Source organism: Petromyzon marinus, chromosome 11, assembly GCF_048934315.1.
Source record: "Petromyzon marinus isolate PM22_M1 ecotype Great Lakes invasive population chromosome 11, UKy_Petmar_22M1.pri1.0, whole genome shotgun sequence".
Lineage (NCBI taxonomy): Eukaryota > Metazoa > Chordata > Hyperoartia > Petromyzontiformes > Petromyzontidae > Petromyzon > Petromyzon marinus.
This window is the reverse complement of record NC_133677.1, coordinates 1,333,703-1,342,431: the sequence shown is the minus strand read 5'-3', so window position 1 is coordinate 1,342,431 and position 8,729 is coordinate 1,333,703.

Here is an 8,729-nt window from a genome sequence, read left to right as displayed (position 1 = left end):
AACTCTCCACTTCCTCTTTCTCTCCCCAACTCTCCACTTCCTCTTTCTCTCCCCAACTCTCCACTTCCTCTCCCCAACTCTCCACTTCCTCTCCCCAACTCTCCACTTCCTCTCCCCAATTCTACACTTCCTCTTTCTCTCCCCAACTCTCCACTTCCTCTCCCCAACTCTCCACTTCCTCTTTCTCTCCCCAACTCTCCACTTCCTCTCCCCTCTCCCCACTCTCCACTTCCTCTTTCTCTCCCCAACTCTCCACTTCCTCTCCCCAGCTCTCCACTTCCTCTTTCTCTCCCCAACTCTCCACTTCCTCTTTCTCTCCCCAACTCTCCACTTCCTCTTTCTCTCCCCAACTCTCCACTTCCTCTCCCCTCTCCCCACTCTCCACTTCCTCTTTCTCTCCCCAACTCTCCACTTCCTCTCCCCAGCTCTCCACTTCCTCTTTCTCTCCCCAACTCTCAACTTCCTCTTTCTCTCCCCAACTCTCCACTTCCTCTCCCCAACTCTCCACTTCCTCTCCCCTCTCCCCAACTCTCCACTTCCCCTTCCTCTCCCCAACTCTCCACTTCCTCTTTCTCTCCCCAACTCTCCACTTCCTCTTTCTCTCCCCAACTCTCCACTTCCTCTCCCCAACTCTCCACTTCCTCTCCCCAACTCTCCACTTCCTCTCCCCAATTCTACACTTCCCCTTCCTCTCCCCAACTCTCCACTTCCTCTCCCCTCTCCCCAACTCTCCACTTCCTCTTTCTCTCCCCAACTCTCCACTTCCTCTCCCCAACTCTCCACTTCCTCTTTCTCTCCCCAACTCTCAACTTCCTCTTTCTCTCCCCAACTCTCCACTTCCTCTCCCCAACTCTCCACTTCCTCTCCCCTCTCCCCAACTCTCCACTTCCCCTTCCTCTCCCCAACTCTCCACTTCCTCTCCCCTCTCTCCAACTTTCCACTTCCCCTTCCTCTCCCCAACTCTCCACTTCCTCTCCCCAACTCTCTTCTTCCTCTCCCCAACTCTCTACTTCCTCTCCCCAACTCTCCACTTCCTCTCCCCAACTCTCCACTTCCTCTCCCCAACTCTCCACTTCCCCTTCCTCTCCCCTCTCCCCAACTCTCCACTCCTCCTTCCTCTCCTCTCTCCACGATCCCCGAACTGTGGTGACATCAGTGGGGGAAGCGGAGAAGCGAGGGGGGACAGGCGGGGGCCTGGGACCTGAGTCTACTTGGGGCAAAAGGAATGGGTGACCAGCACCACGCCCAACCGCCTTTGTCTCCCCAGTGGCGATATTTTACACACCGCACCAGCTACTCATTTGAGGCAGAGTCGACCTAGGGGAAGTCCAGGACGGCTTCAGATAATCGCCACTGGTGTTGGCTGTGAGCGCGAATCGAACTCGGGTCCCCGGGTTCGTAGCGCAGCGTAGCGCTAACAGCTGCCCCCCCCCCCTCCATCACGCTCTGCAATTCGTTCCACTGCGTGACGGTGGCCCGATGGAGAACTTGAACTTTACCCAGTTTCATCGCGGGCAGCTGAAACCTGGATTTCATCTCAAGATCTCAACGGTGCTGGCGCTGCGTTTCTGACACGGCCGTTACGAAGAGCCACCCACCTCTTCAGCCAACCGGCTCCCTAAGACCGAAACAATAATAATAATACAATACGTTACAGCAACCCAGCCTTGAAACTACGTTTTTTTATGCAATTCCATTTTTCACAAATAACATCAACGACATTGACGCGAGCCAATCGGCGTCTGGAACAATGGTTGCCACCTCTGAGCTTCCAAAAATCGGGGACATTTCATGATGGCGAAAATAAAAATAAAACCATCATCAGGCGAGATCATCAGGAGGGCAGAACGACAGGCCGCACGGGCCGAAGTCGACGTTCCTCACGAGGGCTCAGAGGGATGGTCACTTTCGCCGATAAGACATCGTCGGTGCGTGAGGACCGCCGCACTTTTAAAACCATTGAGGGTTTGAGAGCAGCACGATGATGATGATGGGGGGGGGGGGGTCACATGTTGTGTATTGTCGGGAGACCCCACGTCAGGGGCCGCACTAAAGGCCACCAGGAGGCCGCCAGTGGCCCGCGGGCCTTGCAATGAAGACCGCTGGCCTAAGTGGGGACTAGCAGTTTTCCCAGGACAAGTAGCAACCCAAGCTGGCAATGGTAAGTACTAGGTTGCCTTCCTTCTCCAAGGTTGCCTCCACAGCCGCTGTTCACGACCCCAGCAACAACACAGAGTGGTAGGGAGAGGGGGTGGCTATTGGACATGGGAGAGCGTGAGTGAGTTTTGAGCTTCCAGCTTCCACGACCACCGTAAATTGACTCCAGCGGATGTTTGTCACAACTGCTCGATAAAGAAAACCAATAAAACGCAGGTTTATACACTTCGGCTGGAGCAATTCTACAATTAAATATCGATTAATCCCACCAATAATGGCGTCTCGGATTGTTCATGCAGAATTCTCGGGCCGGGCGGTGGACGGGGCTTGTAATCCAGCACTGGAGGCGAGGGTTGGTAGATCACCGCACAGATGTCGCGAAACTCCCTTTCCGCAAGTGTCAAAGTGCCATACCGTGGCTTGCCAGGAGACGGCAGTAGAGCAAGTGGCACAAATCGCCATCGGTTTTCCATCTGTACGGGGATAGAGCGTTACCCCCTCGCGCGAGGCATGGGCTATCTCCGAGTGCTCCGGTTTCCTCCCACGTGTGGAACAAACACGACTCGTCATTAATTGGCTGAAATAATCTTCAAATAACACCCACAATGCAGGAGCCACCTGAACAAGATTCCTACAACTCAGTGTGGCTCTCCTGGAACATGAGTAAAACAATATTATTGTTTTGAGTGAGATGCACTTATTCCTCTGATTTTTAAGTAAAAGTTGGGTGCGTCTTATAATTCGGTACGTACATTGATTTGTCCATTGGAGCGTCGTGACAAGCCTGGCCCTGCTGATGAGACCCAGCATATCAAACCCGATCCAGGTTTGCCTTTTTTGCTTTGAATGGGGCCCCATCGTTCAGATGTATTGCTCTTGCCAATAAGATCTGTTAATCCGGCAGCAATTATTCGACAAGCCTGACTATACTGATGATGCCCAGAAGACCGAAACCAGTCCAGAGTTTTCTTGCTGAGAAACATATTGGTCTAGAAAGTCAATCGGATGGACTAAAACATAACATCCATATGCGGAGCTACAGAACGGAGTTCTGCTTTTATTCCACTACAGTCCGGTAGCCGTGCGTGCGAGAGACGAGATCTGTCTCATTTTATTAACACTGGGAAAAAGCTTTGGTTGCGCCAGGCTCCCTGGAGCGTCTTATTATTCGGAGACGGCGGCAACATTCGGGTTTGCAAGTTGACTACTGCGGCAATCCACTAGAGGCCGCTACATGCACCACTATTTTGTGATGCTGCGTTGGCAGTGGTGCCACAAGCACAATCTACGAAATAACTCGACACATTCGTCGATGAGACCTCATGCGTGTGCTATGAAGAAAGGGCCATTGTCCTAAACGTCGCGTATAGTGAGGGGAAAAAAGTATTTGATCCCCTGCTGATTTTGTACGTTTGCCCACTGACAAAGAAATGATCAGTCTATAATTTTAATGGTAGGTTTATTTGAACAGTGAGAGACAGAATAACAACAACAAAATCCAGAAAAACGCATGTCAAAAATGTTATGAATTGATTTGCATTGCAATGAGGGAATAAGTATTTGACCCCTCTGCAAAACATGACTTAGTACTTGGTGGCAAAGCCCTTGTTGGCAATCACAGAGGTCCGACGTTTCTTGTAGTTGGCCACCAGGTTTGCACACATCTCAGGAGGGCTTTTGTCCCACTCCTCTTTGCAGATCTTCTCCAAGTCATTAAGGTTTCGAGGCTGACGTTTGGCAACTCGAACCTTCAGCTTCCTCAGATTTTCTATGGGATTAAGGTCTGGAGACTGGGTAGGCCACTCCAGGACCTTAATGTGCTTCTTCTTGAGCCACTCCTTTGTTGCCTTGGCTGTGTGTTTTGGGTCATTGTCATGCTGGAATACCCATCCACGACCGATTTTCAATGCCATGGCTGAGGGAAGGAGGTTCTCACCCAAAATTTGACGGTATATGACCCCATCCATCGTCCCTTTGATGCGGTGAAGTTGTCCTGTCACCTTAGCAGAAAAACACCCCCAAAGCATAATGTTTCCACCTCCATGTTTGACGGTGGGGATGGTGTTCTTGGGGTCATAGGCAGCATTCCTCTTCCTCCAAACACGGCGAGTTGAGTTGATGCCAAAGAGCTCCATTTTGGTCTCATCTGACCACAACACTTTCACCCAGTTGTCCTCTGAATCATTCAGATGTTCATTGGCAAACTTCAGACGGGCATGTATATGTGCTTTCTTGAGCAGGGGGACCTTACGGGCACTGCAGGATTTCAGTCCTTCACGGCGTAGTGTGTTACCAATTGTTTTCTTGGTGACTATGGTCTCAGCTGCCTTGATATCATTGACAAGATCCTCCCGTGTAGTTCTGGGCTGATTCCTCACCGTTCTCATGATCATTGCAACTCCACGAGGTGAGATCTTGCATGGAGCCCCAGCCCGAGGGAGATTGACAGTTCTTTTGTGTTTCTTCCATTTGCGAATAATCGCACCAACTGTTGTCACCTTCTCACCAAGCTGCTTGGCAATGGTCTTGTTGGCCATTCCAGCCTTGTGTAGGTCTACAATCTTGTCGCTGACATACTTGCAGAGCTCTTTGGTCTTGGCCATGGTGGAGAGTTTGTAATCTGATTGATTGCTTCTGTGGACAGGTGTCTTTTATACAGGTAACAAGTTGACATTAGGAGCACTCCCTTTAAGAGTGTGCTCCTAATCTCAGCTCGTTACCTGTATAAAAGACACCTGGGAGCCAGAAATCTTTCTGATTGAGAGGGGGTCAAATACTTATTTCACTCATTAAAATGCAAATCAATTTATAACATTTTTGACATGCGCTTTTCTGGATATTGTTGTTGTTATTCTGTCTCTCACTGTTCAAATAAACCTACCATTAAAATTATAGACTGATCATTTCTTTGTCAGTGGGCAAACGTACAAAATCAGCAGGGGATCAAATACTTTATTCCCTCACTGTATATGCTTAAGGAAGTGTTATTGATGAATGTGTGCAGTTTTTTGTAAATATATAACCAAAAATATCGACACTTGCATCGCATTTCTGATTCGTGGGGGTGTAGGGAGTTAGGGGGGGCATCAGAATCAGAATCGTTCTTTATCATGGAGAAATCCGATGAGCTATGAAGCTCTTTTTCACAGATGTCCAGGATGAGGCGGATGAGAAAGTTACAACAACAAACAGCACGACAACACGATAGTAGTGCAAAGTAGCGGAAAGGTAAGCAAGTCACTAAAGATGTATACGTAAAATAAAGTATATAAGTTCAGATTGCATAAGTATACCAATTCCCAAGTTTGGGCAAGGCAGGAAAACAACAGCAAGAACAGACCCAGATCACACCAATACAGCAACAACAACGCAGTCCCTCAATAACATTGCACATGCCGGGTCTATAATCGCTGCTGTAAGCATTGGCACCCACGGGCTGTTGGCGAAATCCGACGTGGGCCTTTTATGATCAACCAATCTAATGTAAACAACCCGTAACGTTTTATTCGTGAGATCCAACCAGATTGTGGGATTTTATATCAGTCGCGTAACCTTGACAGCCGCATCCGTTCCCACGAGACCATTCCAAACGTACGCAATTAACTCAGTCAATAGAGCATGTAGTAGTTATGAAGTAAATATAGTGATAAACTAAATACTGCTTGGTGCGACATCATCAGCAAGGATGAAAACTCAACACATTCGTGCAATGACACTGTGCGGCCTTAAATTAAATAATTAAGCATCTATAATAAGCGTCATTTCGGGAAAGGGCCCTCTTCACAGCACAAGGGGCCACTGCCTGAAACGTCGCCTATTATAGTTTGGTCACATCAACGAGCGAGCAAGGGCAGTACTCATCGCTAGAAGCGACCGTGGCCGCCGATCGAGAGTAATGATGGGGGGAGTGGCAGCTGATGGATGGAAGACGTTCAGGAGGACGTCTTGGAGACGTCGAGGCGACTGCCGATGAAACGAAGCGGGCGTCAGCTTGGGCACCGCGTGGCAAGAAGGGGGCAATGGCCGATGGTCGAGAGAAACGAGGGAGTGCAACGCGTGGGCTTTCACGACCAATGCCACCCACAATGAACGACGGAGTGGCTGCCCTCGGCGGGAGTACACCCGAGAGGGCGACCACCGTCCAGGTGGCCCCGACATGTGGAGAACTCCATCCAACTGTGGATAGACAATGTCCAACGTCGCTCTTCCATCCATCTGCTCATTGTTACGTTTGTAACGCGTGCAAATTGAAACATCAAAAGGACATTCAGACGCACGGGGAGAAGAAACGAAAGAAAGGGGGGGGGGCAGGAGGAGTATCTCGAGGTTCTGACAAAAGGCGCACAGTGACGCCGTTTAGGCACAGTGCGAGACTCGGGAGTGCATCCCAGACGACCGGAGGTGCGACGTTCCCCCACGTCTGGGTTCCAGAGACTCGGGCCTTGACGAGGAAGACGAGGAGGAGGACGAGGAGGAGGAGGACGAGGAGGAGGAGGATGAGGAGGAGGAGGCCATTCAAAACAGATCGAAGGTTGCGCGATGAAGCCTACAAAGAGACGGTGGAAGATAGACATGCCGGTCAACCCAGGGCTGTATAAATGAAACTATAAACTAAACTATTGTTTTTGCAGGTGTAAGGACAGTACGGGGTGAGGTAGGCACAGTACAGCTCCCTGTGACCATGGTTACTAATTAACGTAACGGGAACAGACAGGGTCACGTTAGGGTAACGTGGGACCTAAGTGGTTGCTAATAATGATTGATGGGACAAGAGTTGACAGGGTCGTGTGAGGGGAAGCACGGGACCCTAACGGTCGTAAATTGTAATAAGGGCAGAGACAGACAGGGCCAGGTGCAGTGAGAGAGGGTTCGGGATTAGGGGCGTGGCCGGGTCGTGAGGGGGATAAAAGCCGGCGCGAACCGGGGCTCTGGGCTGCTGAAGTGGGGGCACTGCCGTCGCCGTCGTCATCTTGGAGCGGGTCGTCTTCATCGTCCTGGAGTGGGCACCTTGCAGTCTTGGAAGGCGAGAGTTACGTTGTCTCAAAATAGAGCTATCTCAGTTATACTCTTTGGGTCTTTCGGTAAAGTCACGTAGATAGAAAGACCCAAAGAGTATTAATTCCTGCAGTCACGAAAGCTTTAAGTCAAGATCTATCTAAGTTACCCAAGTGTATATAGTCACTAAGTTATCAGTGAGTCGGCGGACTTTATTCATAATAAATATACATATAACTGAACAAGACGGTGTCTCTGAGAGCTACATTATACAGGTAAGGCCCACTGAGCTATATAGCTCCTTTCCAGATGCGACCTTGCTACAAATAATAGCTCAATCAAGTGGCTTATCACGTGGAAATTTATAGCAGCCAAACGCTCTAAACGCGTGTTGATTATAAATGTGCGGGGGGAAACCGGAGGACCCAAAGAAAGTTTCACATGACCACGGGGATAGAGACACGCAAACTCAAAATATAGAACAGGTGTCAGGGTCGGGATCGAACCACGACCTCCTGCATACCAGGCAAGGGAGTTAACATCTCGCAAAGGGCTTTGTCCCCTATTCCTATCCCTGTTCTAGTCAGGGAATAGTTAAACGTCACCTTGGGTTTCTTGATGAACAAATATGACGAGACCTGGCGTGATGGTGATTTGGATGCGAGGACAATAGATGCAACGTGAAAGTCGACCCTCGGGTTCTGAGCTCAGGATACCACAGAATGTAGAGACAAGCGGTCGGCACGCAGAGTCGGCCGGGCTATTGGGCAATGTCAGGAGGAGAGGGCAGCCGGGATAGCCTCTGTAGACCGCCCACGACCGTGGCCTCAGGTTTTCATGGATGCAACAATGGACCGATTGGCCAGAGTCAACAATGGAGAGAGAGAGAGAAAGCAGCCAGGAAGATCGAGAAGAGGGGACGGGGACCTTGGATGGGTGTGGAGTGTCGATGAACGTCACCAGCATGGCCGGTGCCATGATTCTCCATGAGGCGACCACCTGGAGAAACGAAAGTGGCGAAGCGGAGGCGACCGAGGACAGATCCCCGGGGAAAGCCACTGGCAGAGAGGAGGTCTCCAAGAGATGCTGGTAAACACGAGGGGAGGCTGGGGGGGGGGGGGCTATGGGAGGGAGGAAGCAGCTGTAGGGCTGAACGATTACCGTATTTTCCTGCATATAACCTGCAGACGCATATACCCCGCAAAAATAGCGTTTCGTGTAAAACAAATTTCAGATAGCCCGCACCTCCATATACCCCGCATGCATTCATATATTTAACCTCGTTACCGCAGCTTAATTCCATCATATTAATCCGAAGTTTACATTTGTAAAACATTCCACTATCAATCGTTACCATTAAAATCATAACGTGCACAAAGATAACAAACTAACCGGAAACGAGTGAACTTAAAACAGTAAATAAGTAACAAAAGTAAATATCCAATAAATAAGTAACACATAACTGATAGATAAGTAAGTAGTTTTAGCACTGGTAGATTGCGCACTGCGCAAATAATAGCGGCACTACGGTGACGCCGTCGCCTTCCCCCCAACCACCACCTCTCCCTCCCCCCAGC